The sequence below is a fragment of the Erpetoichthys calabaricus genome, chromosome 5, assembly GCF_900747795.2.
Source record: "Erpetoichthys calabaricus chromosome 5, fErpCal1.3, whole genome shotgun sequence".
NCBI lineage: Eukaryota > Metazoa > Chordata > Cladistia > Polypteriformes > Polypteridae > Erpetoichthys > Erpetoichthys calabaricus.
In genome coordinates, this window is record NC_041398.2 from 184671035 (window position 1) to 184690316 (window position 19282).

Below are 19282 nucleotides of genomic sequence, written 5' to 3' on the forward strand. Positions count from 1 at the left end.
TAATTTGGTTTAGTATTTAGAAGTATGCAAAAACAGAAATGGGAGAATTGGTGTGCAAGGTTATATTTGTGGGAAGTAATTGAAGTGGTATTTGCCAGGGTATAAGCAATAGGTAATAGACTGTTAGGTGGAATGGGTTGAGAGGTAATTCCTGATTTGGTCATCAGGTAACTGAAGCAGGATGGGTGCCATGGAGTGGTCTACCTGGTATTTTCAGAAAAGAGCCGATCACTGCATGGGCTGTATAGTCCTCAGCAATAAAAAATGGCCATAAGCCTACCTTTACAAATGTATACTTTTTTCATCAAAAGCTAGCTATGTAATAAATATTCAAATACCAATTTTGACATTTACTATTACTTTTGCATACTTCAAAAAAAGCAAATGGTTATGCAAAAAACCTCAATATTTATTTTTATCGCACAAGCAAGAAAATCACCTGAGATATGGTTCAGTATAGTAGAAGAAAATGTACAGTAGAGGTGGGCGGTATGACCAAAATTTTATATCACGGTATTTTTCTAAATTCTGCCGGTTTCACGGTATTAGACGGTATTTTTTTCCCCATGCATGAGTGGATGTTAACCACATTTTCCACTGCAATTACTGCAGTAGACTGGCTAAGAATAACCTATTTGACTATTATGAGAATTGCACATCGTACAAAAAGACATTTTAATGTGCACACAAGTATTAATCCAGGTTTGCATGGCCCCATAAAGTGATAGTTTTCAAGGGGGTGGCACTAAAGAGAAGGAATCACATTGCATGACAGATGCAGTCAAAATATAGAACCTTTTAATTGAACAAATTTTGCAAAAGCTTAAACTATGATTTTGACAACATATTTTCAACCATCCAAAGAGGCATTTAGACTTAGTAAAATATCCAGAGGTGTTTGTCAAAAGTTGGATTGCACTGAACATGTCTTAGAAAAGGAATAAATAATAAATATTTTTTGTAAACCAACTACACTTTCTGTTAATGTTAACAATCTCTGTCTAATGACACGTTAAAGTGAGCTTTTTAAACAATTTTACCATCATTAAACTGCATAATATTTAAACTAATAAATAATAACAATAAAATACATAATAGTATTACTGATAGTTGCACCATTACTTCAAGGCTTCAAGCCCAGGTGCATTACACAGTATTCCATCCATCCATCCATTTTCTAACCCGCTGAATCCGAACACAGGGTCACGGGGGTCTGCTGGAGCCAATCCCAGCCAACACAGGGCACAAGGCAGGAACCAAGCCAGGGCAGGGTGCCAACCCACCGCAGGACACACACAAACACACCCACACACCAAGCACACACTAGGGCCAATTTAGAATCGCCAATCCACCTAACCTGCATGTCTTTGGACTGTGGGAGGAAACCGGAGCGCCCGGAGGAAACCCACGCAGACACGGGGAGAACATGCAAACTCCACACAGGGAGGACCCGGGAAGCGAACCCAGGTCCCCAGGTCTCCCAACTGCGAGGCAGCAGCGCTACCCACTGCGCCACCGTGCCGCCCACAGTATTCACCAAATTAAAATAAAATAAAACAAGTGCAACTTGGTGATGACATCTTACCAACTGTACCATCATTTAGGCAAACTGCATTAATATGAACCTTGCTTCAAGCTAAGCTATATACATAAATAATAAAACTGCAACTTGCATTTATGATGCTGTTTGTGGTATAGCCCTATGGAAGCGCATTAGGGCCACTGTGAAGAAAAAAAAATATGGACACGGAAGAAAAAAACGAACTATATGTCGAGAATAAATTTGACATGTTGACTTTATTCTTGACATTTCCACTTTAATGTTGATGCTTATGTCAAGATTAAAGTTGACATTTCCACTTTATTCTCATAGTTTATTTTATAATTAAAGTAGAATGTTGTAAACTAAACTTCATCCTAAAATCAATGTTTAATTTACTAGATTTTCTCAAACCCCGTCATAAGTTAATGCAGCACATCAAATACTTTGTGTTAAGTGTTCCCCGACCCAGTCGTTAATCACTACGCTTCTTAAACTGACTTCCTCCGCACTAAGAGCAGGTGCCTGCAGCAATCACCGCACAGAATCCATTCACTTCATGATATTCCTGCTCTCTACCAAAACCCCAGTTCCTATCTTTCCTTTTTCTTTCTCCACATTACCAATCACCACACGATAAACATCTTTGTGAAATTAAAACTAGTTATTAACTTAGCCGACGGAGTGTTCATGTTTAATTATGCCATCCATTCAGAGTTGCGCCCATCTCTGAACGAGTCGCCAGCGCATTGCAGGATGAATTCAAGCAAAACATACACTAGCAAGTACAAAAACAAGTACAACTTGGCTTGCAGTATTATCCAGTAGTATAGAAACAGTATTTACACATCTGACCTTTTAAAACTAAAGTATCTCCAGGCGATGGACGTGACTCCTTTTTTTCGGCAAAAGTTCTTCTGTTGTTCATGTTCAACTTTATCGTCGGCTTCAGTTTCAGAATGCTCTTTGTCCATTTTTCACATTTCACAGAACTTTAATTTATTTGCGCATTTATTTATTTATTTCATTTTGTCCGAAATAGTCCTCCATATACCTATGCTACCGCCCACTATTTGGTGGTGTAGCAGTGAAAAAGAGCCCTAGTGCAACAAATCTGTGTTTAGCGGTGTAGCAGTGAAAAAGGTCCCCACTTGAACAGTTTCCCACTGCACCACGTTCCGAACGTCGTTTAGGCAATTTAAACCGGTGTTGCGGTATAAGAAAAATCCATATCATAAAAAAAATAAACGCTTTTCGGTATGAACCGGTATACCGCCCAGCACTAACGTACAGTATTAGCGATTTCAGTAGAACAGGAGTGAGGGGAAAGTGCAAATACTAACAAAGGGATGGCATTTAATCATATACAATGTATATGGTGTTTGTGCTAAAATGTAAAAGAGCAAAGTGAGAGCAAAGCAACAGTTAGAATTAGCAGACACAGTCATGTAGGGAAGTAATCATGAGAATGAAAAAAAATAAAACGTCATGGAAGCGGCTGAAGGCCTAGAAGCCTTCTTCACCTCAGATACAGTTGCACTGTAGGCAGTAAAAGAGATGTGAATAGCAGGGAGTTAAAGAAGAAGTGCTATAGTATAATTAATAGTTGGTACAGGACATCAAAAGGTATAAAATGGCTACTGTTTTAGTTCTAAAATTAAATTATTTATTTAAAAACAGTTAAACAGATTCTCCCAAACAAAATTAAAAATGAGTCTTATATTGTTAAGTATGGCTATATTTTTATGTTTTACTTTTGTCACGTTCATTTTTTAATTATTTTGCTTATTTTTATGTATTTCCCATTATGCTTGTAATTATGCACTATCTTTTTAAATGTTCCTCCTTTCCTTGTGTTTTTTCAGTGGAACCCCAGATGGAAATATCACCCAGATATCACCACTTCTGAGCCCTCTCTGTTGTCACCTTATATCAACCTGATCAGAAGACCACTACATTTGTGTGGAGTTCTTTGTTTAGTAAGTATAGATTTTTTTCTGGTTGGAATCAGTGCTTTTTGAATATTTTCTGTTTTGTCTTTGGATTTTGCTACTGGATTTCATATTGGGAGTTTTTTTTGGTGTTGTATTGCCTTTAAGACAACTCCTTTTTACCTCCTTTTGCTCTTTCAGACATGTTTACCTTATTTTTGATTTTTTTCTAACAAACACCTTATTTATAGAGATTCTTTCTTTTCCCTTTTGTATATGATCCAGTTCACATTGGCTGTAACAAATGACACGGGTATATATAGGATGGTAGTTCCACAAAATAAACATAAGAAATAAGTGCTATGCTTAGTAATATAACGGAGAAAGTGGTCTTATAGAACAATATAAATTAATGTCATTAAGAAAAAACAGGACAAACTGAAAAGGGTGGGAATAACCATTTATAAAAGATATGTATACAAGTGTAAGTTAGTTTTAAATAGATGAGTCACAGTTTATTGAGGATATGTGGATTTGATTAGAAAGCAGAAAAGAAACAGACGAGTTTGTATTACAGACCTCCAAATCAAATTACAGTGACATGCAACTTTTTAGTAGTATCAAAAGGTTTACAAGTAGATGTTATAGTAATGAGGGGCTTTATATTAACTGGGAATGTCCTACAAATAGTAAAGCACTGGAAGGAGTCAGTGACTGTTCTCTAAGTTGGGATCTTAAAATACAAATTAGAGGAGAAGGCTGTCTAGATGTATTATTGTTCTGTAAAAACAAGAATGGTTTTAAGTGGGAAGATGTAATTTAATCATTAGGATTCAGTGATCAAAATATATGTTTTACAGGGTGTTGGCAGTGTGTTAAAAAATAACACTGTTATATTTAATTTTACTAAGGCAAATTTTAAATAAATATTGCAAAGTAGGACAATGTATTTAGTGTGAAGATGGTCGAGAAGCAGTAAAAAAATTAAATTAAATTAGATCATATAAAAGCAGGAAAATTTAGAAAAATTAAATTTAAGAAATTTGAAGAGAAATATTGGATGAATAAGCTGAAAAAGACATTTAAAAGAAAAAGCAGTTGTATAACCTGTTACAAGACAATAACCTCCTCTATTAACTGTAAGGTTATAAGTTTATGGGGTCATTATTGTCATGAGTACAGAATACATCAAAATTCTTAGATGTATGTGCTAAATTAACTCTCAAGTAACATAGTTAGTGAGTATAAATATGTTAAAGACTTATAAGGACATGAAGGGAACACTTAAAAAGAACTGACCCAAAGAGGTATTTCAAATTTTAGATTTGTAAAAGAATGATCAAGGTGGATCATGGACAAAATTAAATCTACAGTAACTGCAAATGCTCTAAATTTCTATCTTTGCAAAGTTTTTACATCTTAAGAAGTTTTTAACCTTCCAGCAATTAAAGAGACAATTAAGAAGAAGTAATTTGGAGATAACAGAAAGAGAAGTGCTCATATAACAAAAAAAGCTGAAATCAAAGAAATTTTAAATTCACTAAAGTATTCTCTTCACTGGAAGAGTAATACAATTTATTTCACAATTTTTTTGTGAACTGAATCATTGATTTTCCCTATGAATTTTTGCACAAATCATTTCTCTCTTCACTAGGGATTACATATATAATGTATTATTGTGAATTTTTCAGAAACCTCTGCATACTGTGAAAATTCATAAAATTTGCTAGCTATTAAATATTGTCACCATTATATATAAATGGTTACTGGGCTGATCTAATTAACTATAGGTGAGTAAACTCAATATGTATTACAGGTAAATTAGTGAAAGCAGTTATTACAAAAGAGATGGAGCAAACCATGCCAGCTACAGGCAAATTAGTGAGCAATCAACATGATTTTAGAGAGGAGAGATAGTGGTTCACAGATAATCTAGAATTATATGAGAAAGGTGTTTTCCTCACATTTTAGAGAAAGCATTTCTGAAATTTTGAAGTAGAGAGAGTCTAATTATATTCACACGTTCTTTACTTAATCATTATAAGAATATCTTCCTATTACATTTTGTGTATACAGTTGGAGCCGACCATTTTTTAAGTTATGCTAGGATGATAGTTGCTAGGGGCCTCTTTCCTAGAAGTTGCACTGTGTGACTTTTACTGTGGGACACTTTATTAACCATCTCTGAAGTATATTTAGTATCTGAGATTGACGATGCATGCTATAAAAACTTTAGACAACTTAATAAATGTATTGTATACCACTTTTGACTTTGATTTTTGATTGATGTTTTGATATTTGGCAATCCATCTCTTGTCTAAATGGTTTTTGAGTAATGCTCATTAAAATGACAATGTCTTGTTTTCTGGTCTGTTTTCACAACGATTTCTGCCTATTACCTTCTCAGGCATTACTGAAGGAACAAATACATTTCAGAAGAATATCATGATTATTTAACATAATTTTCAAAAAGCTTTTGATAAGGTATCACATGACAGGCTACAGATCAAATTAAAAGAAGAACACAGCATTGTGTAGAGAGGTGGAAAGCTGGTTCAAATAGAAAAAAACAATAGGTTACTTTGAGCTGATTTTTTCATTATTTGGTGTTGCTAAAAGTAGTGCCCCTGAAGGATCAGTGATGGTGTCATTGTTCTTTTGAAATTCTATAAATTATTCTGATCAAAAAATAACTAATGAACTAATGGTTGTTGCAAAAAATCAGACCTACTTTTATCGAAATTTAAACTATAACTACAAAATCAAAGTTGAAAACATTTGCAAGGGGTTGAATTTGAAATAGACTTTCACAATAATGCAAATGCTAAAGGAGTTTTTTTTGTTTGTTTTGTTATATCTGTAATCTTGGATACCAGGAAGTACATGAGGCTAACCTTTATACTGTTGCATGACTGATATCATCACTGTGCCACCAGTCACAAAATGGCCAAGTTCATAATAAAAACAATATGGCATACTATAACACAATTTCAAAAATAAAACTTATGTATGTAGAAAAAAATCTGTTAATGCTGATACTCAAACATGGACCAGAAACAACAAAAAATATTGGTGAGATAAATTAAACAAAAAATGTGATCATGACAGAACCCCCTCTTAAGGTGAGATCTTTTAATGCATCCGTCTAATTTATTAGGGAAAAAAGCATGAAATTAGTCCAAAAGGAAAGATAAACAAATATCATCAGTTTGTATCTATAAATGATTCTCAAGAACACTGCCTTCCAATGTACAAAATACTCAACTCCAGAGTTGCCATGATGAGAACCAAAAATAATGAATCTTAAATTTCTTGTTATCATCCACCCTAATAGAGGAAGAAAGTGTGGCATTAGTGTAAAAAGGCCTATACTGTACTTTGTTTTAGTCTAGATACATGAAAAATTAAAAGGATTTTGCAGTAACCTGAAAAAATTGCACCGTAAAAGACAGGACTAAATTTCTATACCCAACATAAGAACCAATGTACTGTGATACTGATGTGCAGGATGATACCATCCTGTGGTGGTCTCGTGTAGTGAGTCACAACTTCTGCCTGAAACAAAACTCGGGGGACAGACTTCAACATCAGTCAGCAAACTACTCTGCAGAGGTTTGTCATGTTCTCCCTGACTATAATCTAATGAGACAATGCGTTAAACAAGGTACTGATGAAGTAAATGAAAAAACATCCATTAATGGTGGTTCAAGCCATTACAAACTACAACTGAAATAGATTCCCATTTTCTACTAGGAAGGGTTAAAGCAATCATATGGTAAGCCTGGGGAGGATTTTGCTGCACAGTAAATTTCACATACTATCACAAAATCTCAAATTCCTGATTATTCTTTTTCCACCAAAAGAATATCATTAACAATTGTAAAGTTTGCTTTATCACAGGTAACCAAATGTAACAGGCATGAACCCAATACAGGTGGAAGCCTGTTATGAGCTTCAATATTTATACTTTTGTGACCGTGGTTGCCATCTCTAATGGCAGCAGAGTAAGGACTGCTCCACTGCATCTGGTAAACAGTAAACCAAGAGCAAAGCAATTGCTTGCCCTCTGCAGGATCAGGATTACTGCATAACGTGATTGTTGCATAATGTTTAGAACATTTAACATCAGGCTTTAAAATGTTCTTCCTTGTACTCTCCTGATCTCTCTTCTGCAGACCACGTTTGCCACAGCTTTGATTCCAAGCCACTGGTGCTCTTCTAATCTGAAGATGGGAGCTAAAGCATGCTGATTACCCGTATCGCGACTCCAAACAGCTAAAATTTGAATGAAGTCCTCAGACTGTACCTGTCTTCTCTATACAGTAGGAAGGTACCTGTATTTTCCTTGAAAACCTGGACTCACCTTCCTGTCCAGTCTCATGCAACTCTGTGACCCAAGTTTGACATTACCTGTATAACAAAATAGCGCTTCTTAAACTGCAAAAAATATTTTATTTGAAAAGGGGCCGTTAGATGCAACTTCTTTTTATAGAAATAAGAATATGAAAATACAGAATGAAAATGAGACATTAGATGTAACTTTTTTTTAATAGAAATACAGATATGGCTACAGAATGAAAACGAGATGTTAGATGAAGATGAGGGCATAATTTTGAATGCTTTTGCAACATTAGCTTTCTTCATTCCGGAATCAACTTTTTCTAGGATTGTTACTTTTTTTTCCAGTGTAAACTGACACCATTTCTCACTTTTTTTGTTCATCTAAGAGAAAATTTTGAGAAGTGCTATGAAACTCGAACAGTACAGTATCTGCACATAAGACAACTACCCATGTAGACACAAGGTGGAGTACTGACTCTGAATTCGGCTATACCTGTATGATGTCGTGCCTACACTCTCTCTGAACCTCGCCAAGACTGCCCAGGTCCGGAAATTTCACAAGAGACTGTCTTTTCCTTTGAGACAGTCTTTTGCAGGGTTCCCAAGACTCGGTATGGAAAGTGTAGGCACGGCATTAAGTATTTTTTTGCATTGTACAGAAATTTACATTTTGTTAAAATAAAATTAATTTAACATGATGTTGTATGAACGTTTGTCCAGAGCCAAAAAAAGTATTTGTTATTCTGAAAATTTCATTACTTCGGTATTTGCTACAACGAGATTTGACATGTATACCATTCTTTTTCTATACAATTTCTAGTTTCTCAGTAATTTATTAGGGTGAGGAGTTGTATCTTGAGCTGATCTGATTGTTTCTAATATATCTTCAGGAGCTGTAATTGTCATTAAAGCAAGGAATTTGTCTGAAGCAAAAATCAGTTTAACTTCAGTACATTTCTCATCAGGGTCATACATTCGTAATAAGGTATCTGCTTTTCCATTTTTAATACCTGGCTGATAAAAAAATTACAGAGTTAAAATGGATAAAACATAAAGACTATTTTGCTTGACAAGTGTTCATCCTTTTAGCTGCCTTAAGATACATTACATTTTTATAGTCAGTAAAATCATAAATTTACAGCTAATAAGGCTAAATCTAAGGCTAATTTTATAGCTCCTAATTTACCACGTTGTAGTTCTATTCTGAGGTGTTGCTGTTACAAACAATAAAGATGTGTGGTATTGGTATTTTTACATTTTTGTGATAACAATGTGACTAACCCCTAAACCTGAGATGTCTATATCCACAATAAATTAGAGAGAAGGATCGGATTGTGGGCCCCACTCTGGAGCCAGGCCTGGAGGTGGGGCTCGATGGCGAGCGCCTGGTGGCCGGGCCTGCACCCATGGGGCTCGGCCGTGCACAGCCCGAAGAGGCAACGTGGGTCCCCCTTCCCATGGGCTCACCACCTATGGGAGGGGCCAAGGAGGTCGGGTGCAGTGTGAGTTGGGTGGTGGCCGAAGGCGGGGACCTTGGCGGTCCGATCCTCGGCTACAGAAGCTGGCTCTTGGGACGTGGAATGTCACCTCTCTGAAGGGGAAGGAGCCTGAGCTAGTGCGCGAAGTTGAGAGGTTCCGGCTAGATATAGTCGGACTCACCTCGACGCACAGCTTGGACTCTGGAACCAATCTCCTTGAGAGGGGCTGGACTCTCTACCACTCTGGAGTTGCCCCCGGTGAGAGGCGCCGAGCAGGTGTGGGTATACTTATTGCCCCCCAACTTGGAGCCTGTACATTGGGGTTTACCCCGGTGGACGAGAGGGTAGCCTCCCTTCGCCTTCGGGTGGGGGGACGGGTCCTAACTGTTGTTTGTGCGTATGCACCGAACAGCAGTTCGGAGTACCCACCCTTTTTGGAGTCCCTGGAGGGGGTGCTAGAGGGCATACCTTCTGGGGACTCCCTCGTTCTGCTGGGAGACTTCAATGCTCACGTGGGCAATGACAGTGAGACCTGGAAGGGCGTGATTGGGAGGAATGGCCCCCCTGATCTGAACCCGAGCGGTGTTTTGTTATTGGACTTCTGTGCTCGTCACGGATTGTCCATAACGAACACCATGTTCAAGCATAGGGGTGTTCATATGTGCACTTGGCACCAGGACACCCTAGGCCTCAGTTCGATGATCGACTTTGTGGTAGTGTCGTTGGACTTGCGGCCACATGTCTTGGACACTCGGGTGAAGAGAGGGGCGGAGCTGTCAACTGATCACCACCTGGTGGTGAGTTGGCTTCGATGGTGGGGGAGGATGCCGGTCAGGCGTGATAGGCCCAAACGTGTTGTGAGGGTCTGTTGGGAACGTCTGGCAGAGCCCCCTGTCAGAAGTAGCTTCAACTCCCACCTCCGGCAGAACTTCGACCACATCCCGAGGGAGGTGGGGGACATTGAGTCCGAATGGGCCATGTTCCGTGCCTCTATTGTTGAGGCAGCTGACCGGAGCTGTGGCCGTAAGGTGGTCGGTGCCTGTCGTGGCGGCAATCCCCGAACCCGCTGGTGGACACCGGCGGTGAAGGATGCCGTCAAGCTGAAGAAGGAGTCCTACAGGACCCTTTTGTCCTGTGGAACCCCGGAGGCAGCTGATAGGTACCGGCAGGCCAAGCGGAATGCGGCTTTGGTGGTTGCTGAGGCAAAAACTCGGGCGTGGGAGGAGTTTGGGGAGGCCATGGAGAATGACTTTCGGACGGCTTCGAGGAGATTCTGGTCCACCATCCGGCGTCTCAGGAAGGGGAAGCAGTGCAGTGTCAACACTGTATATGGTGGGGATGGTGCGCTGCTGACCTCGACTCGGGACGTTGTGGGTCGGTGGGGGGAATACTTCGAAGACCTCCTCAATCCCATTAACATGCCTTCCAATGAGGAAGCAGAGCCTGGGGACTCAGAGGTGGGCTCCCCCATCTCTGGGACTGAGGTCACCGAGGTGGTCAAAAAAACTCCTTGGTGGCAGGGCCCCAGGGGTGGATGAGATACGCCCGGAGTTCCTTAAGACTCTGGATGTTGTAGGACTGTCTTGGCTGACACGCCTCTGCAACATCGCATGGACATCAGGGACAGTGCCTCTGGATTGGCAGACCGGGGTGGTGGTCCCCCTCTTTAAGAAGGGGGATCGGAGGGTGTGTTCCAACTACAGAGGGATCACACTCCTCAGCCTCCCTGGAAAAGTCTATTCAGGGTCCTGGAGAGGAGGGTCCGTCGGATAGTCGAGCCTCGGATTCAGGAGGAACAGTGTGGTTTTCGTCCTGGTCGCGGAACAGTGGACCAGCTCTATACCCTTAGCAGGGTCCTGGAGGGTGCATGGGAGTTTGCCAACCAGTCTACATGTGTTTTGTGGACTTAGAAAAGGCATTCGACCGTGTCCCTCGGGGAATCCTGTGGGGGGTACTCCGAGAGTATGGGGTACCGGCCCCCCTGATAAGGGCTGTTCAGTCCCTGTACGATCGGTGCCAGAGCTTGGTCCGCATTGCTGGCAGTAAGTCGAACCCGTTTCCAGTGAGAGTTGGACTCCGCCAGGGCTGCCCTTTGTCACCGATTCTGTTCATAACTTTTATGGACAGAATTTCTAGGCGCAGCCAGGGTGTTGAGGGGGGCCGGTTTGGTGGGCTCAGGATTGGGTCACTGCTTTTTGCAGATGATGTTGTCCTGTTTGCTTCATCAGGCCGTGATCTTCAGCTCTCTCTGGATCGGTTCGCAGCCGAGTGTGAAGCGGCTGGGATGAGAATCAGCACCTCCAAATCCGAGACCATGGTCCTCAGCCGGAAAAGGGTGGAGTGCCCTCTCAGGGTTGGTGGCGAGATCCTGCCCCAAGTGGAGGAGTTCAAGTATCTCGGGGTCTTGTTCACGAGTGAGGGAAGAATGGAGCGTGAGATCGACAGGCGGATTGGTGCGGCATCCGCAGTAATTCGGGCGTTGCATCGGTCTGTCGTGGTGAAAAAGGAGCTGAGCCGCAAGGCGAAGCTCTCAATTTCCCAGTCGATCTATGTTCCTACCCTCACCTATGGTCATGAGCTATGGGTAGTGACCGAAAGAACGAGACCGCGAATACAAGCGGCTGAAATGAGTTTCCTCCGCAGGGTGTCTGGGCTTTCCCTTAAAGATAGGGTGAGAAGCTCAGTCATCCGGGAGGGGCTCAGAGTAGAGCCGCTGCTCCTCCGCATCGAGAGGAGTCAGATGAGGTGGCTCGGGCATCTGATCAGGATGCCTCCTGGACGCCTCCCTGGTGAGGTGTTCCAGGCACGTCCAACCGGGAGGAGGCCCCGGGGAAGACCCAGGACATGCTGGAGGGACTATGTCTCTCGACTGGCCTGGGAACGCCTTGGGATTCTCCCGGAAGAGCTAGAAGAAGTGGCCGGGGAGAGGGAAGTCTGGGCATCTCTGCTCAAGCTGCTGCCCCCGCGACCCGACCTCGGATAAGCGGGAGACAATGGATGGATGGATGGAGGATCGGATTGTTATTACATTGGAGCAGTAGTGAAAAACAGTAGTTTTTAAAAGTTTCAAATCTTTCCTGTGACTTGGGAGTCTACAAAAACATTTGATTTTTTTTGTTAACAAAATTATGGGAATTATGTACTAAAAACCTTTATGAATCTATAATAATAACTTGAGAAACCCACAAATCGCTGGAACTTTCCAATTTAATATAGCTGTGGCCTTGGATTGATTCATAGTTGGTCTGTTTCATGAGATTTTATATCCAAAGAACTGTATTTTGTCTGTATGAAACTTTCTCTAATTTAGCAAATAAATGATTTTTTTATAATTGGTGAAAAAAATATCATCTGTATGTACCAATACATTACATTACATCACAAAAAATATAATTGACAAAGGATTGAAATACCACCAGTGCATTTGCTAATCCATAGAGTTTTACCATATATTTGAAAAGAACCACAGTGGTATTAAAAGCTGTCTTCCATTTACATCTCTTTTAGATACTAATAAAATAACACTGACCCGACTAAGAATAGATGAAATCAGAGGGCCAGTCTAATGATGATTCAGTCAATCATGATTCAGATTTAAACCTCTATTTTTCTCCTATAGGTCTATTAGACAATACAATAAACCCATTTTGTAAATTCTCTAGCATGCTTGCAAATATTTATCATTCCATTTATGAGTGGGCGAGTTAATCCAGAATACTGGGCTAAATTCTTTTTGTCATGTACATTTCAAAAAATTGTTTTGTTGGTATGCTAAAAATGTTAGAAAACCTGGAAACACATTTGATTGTAAAACATGTTTTATCGCATAATTTTTAAATCCATACATCCAAAATGAAATGGAAGATGTAATTTTCTGTCATTTTATTACTATCTTGAAGACAGTGTCTTTGTGTATGGACATGTATGTGAACTGTGTGTAATAAGTGAACCTATCCCTTTATAAAGTACAGTGTACTTTAAAATACTTTACAAGTATTACTCAGAGTGGTACGTGGATTAACCTGATTGATGAATCAATGAAATTGGAAAGAAATAACAGGAAAAAAACTGCCATGAGTGAATGACTGAGTAAAATACAAACTGTATTTTTAAGTTGTCAAAGGAAGTGAATACCTGCAATCGAATCCATTTATGTAGTAGAGCAATTAAAAATGTTTCAATGGGTAAGAAATGTGGCTGTGTGCATAGTAAATCAGTAATACATTTCTCATTTGTTAAAAAACATGTTTTAGAATGAAAAGCACATGCATATACATTACAATGGTATCTACCAAAAACACCAGAATTGTATTTATACAGTGATATAAATTTTATGCCATACTGCTCACTCCAAACCTGATCCACAGAGAAAAAGACTTAATATTGGAAGGAAAACATACAGTATATTCTTAAATGTAAATACACAAACGTTGGAGAACCATTTGCCATTTAAACCATACTTGTGAAACAAAAGGAATTTAATATGCTTTTCCTTAAATTGCTAGCATACTAGCATGCCTTCAGGCAGAGCTAACTGACACTGCAGCAGCAAGAGCTCACTGACATCAACAGCTGTTAGGTATGATGTTAAACACTGATTATTGTACTTACCATATTATGTCTTGAATTTCAGAAATGTTCAGACACCTGACAAATGCTCAGATACCTTTTCTGAGTGTGCCCATACAACAGTATCTCAGTCTCACTAAATGATGCTTTCTCTCTACTATGTTTACTTACAACTTTATTATAACCTCACTCTTGGTTCAACTTTCCATGTTCTAAAATGCGACTATGCAGGGACATTTACTGTGCATTATCTATTAGTGCACACAAAATGAGGAGAAGAACTAACTAGGAAGCTATAGGGGCTGGGGCTGAGGTGCTAACTGTTTCTGCCTAATGTCCAAAACCATCTTCAAATCAAATAAATGTTTACAATGTCTTCATTTACATCACTAGTCAATTATACTCAAACCTTATTATGAGTTTCTTAACACAGAGAACCTTAGGTATGGGAATTACTTCCAAGCTGTGTGATAAATAAGTAGTACTCTTGGGATTTTCATAACTGAACTGGATAATATCTTGCAAAGGTTAGGTGAATAGAGATTGAAGCGCTGTTTTTGACTAAATGTCTTGTTTTTGTCAAAATTGTTGATTTATTCTTATATGAACATATCAAACTTTTTGAATTACTTTGAATTAACTTCAAGATGCTCAGTTTTATCGTGTTCATTTGATAGCAATCTGCTGACATCCACACAATGATGTAATTCAAGCAGTCCTCAATCCTCAACTCCTCAATCATGTTTTGATTGTTTATTACATTTGTAGTCTGTCAAGTCCACAAAGCAAATAGAAAATACTTTTATGTGGACCAAAATACATTAAAATACTTTTTGCACTGTTCTTGGTATACAACAATATATTACTACATCAAAGAAATCAGTCACAATTCCCACATTCTATCATCCAATGGCAGGTACATAATTAAATATGTATCTAATATTCAGCCAAAAATATTAAACTAGACAAAAATATCTTTCCACATACAGTATTACTATCAAAGAAATCCAACAATTGCAAGCTGCAAGTAGATTATTTCCCATTGTGTCCTGTTATTTCTGGAAACAAGGTAACAGCAAAACAATATAAGACACTATCCCAAATCTGTAATGATAATACAACGCCTATGTACAAGGGTGGTCCAGATCTAATTATGCAATTATTGCTTTGCATTGCATTAAAAGTTGCATGGTTAGATCGGGACCACCCTATAGAACATGTGGAGATACTATTTGCTGGTTCCTAATAACTCTAGGCTCAACTCAAGCTCACCCTTCATAAACAGTTTACTTCAACCACTGTAACTGTAATCAAGAGTATGTGACAGGGGAGGCTGTCCAAATGAATCCTGGAAAAACTGAACATTGTCAGGATTTATAAAACTAAAAAGAGAAATAGGTTTAGACATAAGACTATCCATCCATCCATCCATTTTCCAACCCGCTGAATCCGAACACAGGGTCACGGGGGTCTGCTGGAGCCAATCCCAGCCAACACAGGGCACAAGGCAGGAAACAATCCTGAGCAGGGTGCCAACCCACCGCAGGACACACACAAACACACCCACACACCAAGCACACACTAGAGCCAATTTAGAATCGCCAGTCCACCTAACCTGCATGTCTTTGGACTGTGGGAGGAAATTGGAGCGCCCGGAGGAAACCCACGCAGACACGGGGAGAACATGCAAACTCCACGCAGGGAGGACCCGGGAAGCGAACCCAGGTCCCCAGATCACCCAACTGCGAGGCAGCAGCGCTACCCACTGTGCCACCGTGCCGCCCAGGAGGATATCCAAGACCATAAATACTGTTCATAAATATGCAAATAAAATAACACAATATAAAATAAGCCTGTCATAGATATAATGTTATTAGAATAAAATAACTTTGACAGATTTTGCTTGCTCTTTGTACCTGCACATTTCTTTTTAGCCATGTCAATTTATAACTGTGGTTAAATACTTAAAAATGACTTTTCAAAGCAATACATGTCAATGGCTGTGTAAGTTTACGCAGAGAATATAAATCTAAACAACCATTTTCCAGCCCAGTTCACTTCAAAGACGTGTTGAGCTGCAACCTTTGCTAAACACTTATTTTGTTCATTTGTAACTACTCTATTGTTATCCTATAAAATCCTATAAAATGCTTATTATCAGTTTTCAAACGTGTGTTGTAAATTTTAACAGAAAATAAATTCAAATGTAGGCCATTCAGTACCTCAACACTAGCAGATTTTATAAAAAATATATATTACTGATTTATTTTGTTACTGTTATATTTTCCACTCTGTTGGCCACAATAATTTTTATAAATATTTCTGTACATTGGTTACCTTTTATAAACAAGCAAGAACAAACAGAGCTGAAGTAATGTTTGCACAATCAATCACTTACACACTATAACAGTCATCAATGAGGCACACACAATCTCTGATTGTTTACATCCCTCATTAAAGATTGCTGTCTCATCCTTGACACTCCACAATGGCTCACTTGACTTTTACCAATAATTTTGCATATACTACATGTATAATTCTGTTTTATTCAGATATCAGTATAATTACAGTAGTAATGTTAGAAAAGTGGTATTATTGATGATAACATTTTATGCTATTATAGAAATATATACATTACCCCTTATTTTCTGACTCTCGTCTTTTTTCATTTAGGAGAGATTTTAAATACGGACACAGTCTGACACTATGATTGAGCAACTATGTGTGGCTGTAAGTTTTACTAATCTGGATAACAAGCTAAGAATTCAAAATTATGAAAACGCTGATTGCAGAAATTTTGTGCAAAAATACACCTGCCAAATACCTGTCTAGACTAACTTAATGCAAAAATTAGTGGCAAGTAAAATAAACAACTGTTGTTTTATAATTGAATGTCAGCTTTTGCCTTTGAATAAGACTTTTTTTAAACAAATTCAAATTATATTTGAATAGTGACATTTGATCTGAGAGCCTAAGTTGCCATCCTGGTTATTGTCAGTAGATTCACATCATTCTACGTATGACATTGATATTGACTATATTATTTAGGATGCTGCTGTGTAGCTCACATTATCCTAGTTTGGGTATAAATTCAAAAACTGCAGAATTATCTTGCAATCCTTTTTGTTGATAGGAAAACATCATTTGGTTTAAGATTTTTTGCAAATTGAGTTTTTCTTCTCATTTTGGTTTAGGTCACTAGGTTATTAGGTTTTTTAGTAACAACTCCTTGTCATTGTGTCTGAATATTCTTTTCGATCATCATTTTGGTCCATCCTGATCACAATATTATTAGCCTTTTTGGCAGCCGGTTTCAGTCTTTGGACTGACACTGACGTCCATGCAACCTGAATAAAACAACTATTACTGCCTGTCCTCTTATATCAACAACCAGATTCCAAACTTTCCAGCCTTAAAACATTGTGTTGCCCTCTGTTAAATATGAGATCTTTCTCCGCTCCAAGGCAGACTATAGCCTCACTTCCACAGATGGTTCGGAATACCTAGTAATTGCTAGCACAACTGGCCTCTAACAATCTGAGGAAAATACTGCATGCTTTCCCTACGACACATTTTGCTCTCTAGTTCTATGGTGACCCCACCATTGTTCTTTCATGGCATCCAGTAGCATGTTATGGCAGTGTTTGTCCTACTATATTATCATAAGAACATGGGTTGTCGCTGCCATCATTTACTGTCTTTTCTTTCCTATGGTCTTGTTGGGCTCTGATCCAGCCATGTGACTTTACTGCCTTCTAAACACTTCACCAACCCATACATCACATACTACTTTAAAATAATGGCAAACTTAAAACCTTTAATAAAATAACATGTAGCAAAATTTGCCTTATAATTGAAAAAATAGTTTAGAGCCAAGTCTATCAGAATAGATTAAATAGAAGGTTACATTCTTGTCATTTGACAAGTGAGCCCAAAGGCATTTAACAGATACCAAACAGTTCTCGTGAATTTTCTGAGTTATCTGTATGATTTTAGTCTCACTTACAAACAATGTTGCATTTTGAACACTTAAAAAATTAAATATATATGTAAAATGCATACTTTTTCTTTTTAATCTATATATGAACACAATTCGTATTATCTCAAAATGATTCACTTCATCATGTGAGATTGATCATATATTTTGCCACCTAAAATAGCGAAAACCAAGTATGGAATATATTACATAATGAAAAATATACTACATTTAAGACCAGGAATAAGGAAGAGCAGCCAAACTTTGTAAACTAGTGCAAGGGGTTTATTTGCTACCCTTAAACATTAAGAAGAATAAAAATTAAACAAAGAAATCATACGTCAACAAAAAAACCTAAAACCACTGTGCTGCTTCAAAGATAAAACAATTATCTGTTCATCCTTCTGTCCATTTTCTAAACATACTAATAACACTCCATACCCATAAATAACATATACACCATATGGCCAAAAGTTTGTGGACACCTGATCACCACACCTACAGTATATCGCTCGCTCAGCATTCCATCCCAAAACAATAAGCATCAATTTGGAGCTGGACCTACTTTGCGGTCACTAGTATTAAATACACGGGGTACAACACAGAGAGGGAAACAGGTTATAGGTTACAGTAAAATAGATGGTTTTGATATTCCTTTCTATCCTAAGAAGAACCTAAGAGTAAATATTGGTACTGTTCATGTTAGTGTGCACATCACATGTGAGCTGAGAGCACAATAAAACATCCTGGCTTCTGTTAAACCCAGATTTGTCCATCAGACTGCCAGATAGTGAAGTATGATTCATCACTTGAGAGAATATGCCCACAGTTCCAATTGTGATGTGTTTTACACCACCCCAGCCAATACATGTAATAGTGCTTGGTATGCAGCTACTTGGAAACCTTTTTCTAGAGGCTCCCAGCACGCAGTTATTTTGATAATATTGCTTCCACAGTCAGTTTGGAACTCTGTTGTGAAAAGAACACAGGCAATTTTTATGTACTATGTGTTTCAGTACTTGATGGCCCCACTCTGTAACTTTGTGTGAGTTGTTGTTGCTCCTAGGTGCCTCCAATACAATAACAGTATTTAAAGCTGAAGGGGAAGATCTAGAAATTTCACATATTGAACAATGATAAAAGGTGCCATCCTAAACAATGCCACATTTAAGGTCACTGAGCTCTTCAGTGCAACCCATTCCAGTACCAATATTTGTCAAAGCAGATTGCATAGCTGTGTGCATGGTTGTATGCACCTTTTAACAATGGGTATAGTGAAACAACTGAACTTTATAATTTGTAGGAGTGCCCACATACGCTTGACCATATAGTGTACATATAATGAAATATGGCACCTTTATTACAAAAGTAAACTTCAGGGAGGCAAACACAAAATTGTGAACTCAAAGTACTAATAAAAATACAGTAAAAAAGAACTCTGCTCTCT

At 38.6% G+C, this 19282-nt stretch overlaps 1 protein-coding gene across 3 annotated transcripts in view; it reads right to left on the minus strand.

Annotated features, from left to right (window-relative positions):
* The window catches only part of arhgap24 (Rho GTPase activating protein 24), a 578933-nt gene that overhangs the window by 96934 nt on the left and 462717 nt on the right, over positions 1-19282 (minus strand). The window lies entirely within an intron of this gene.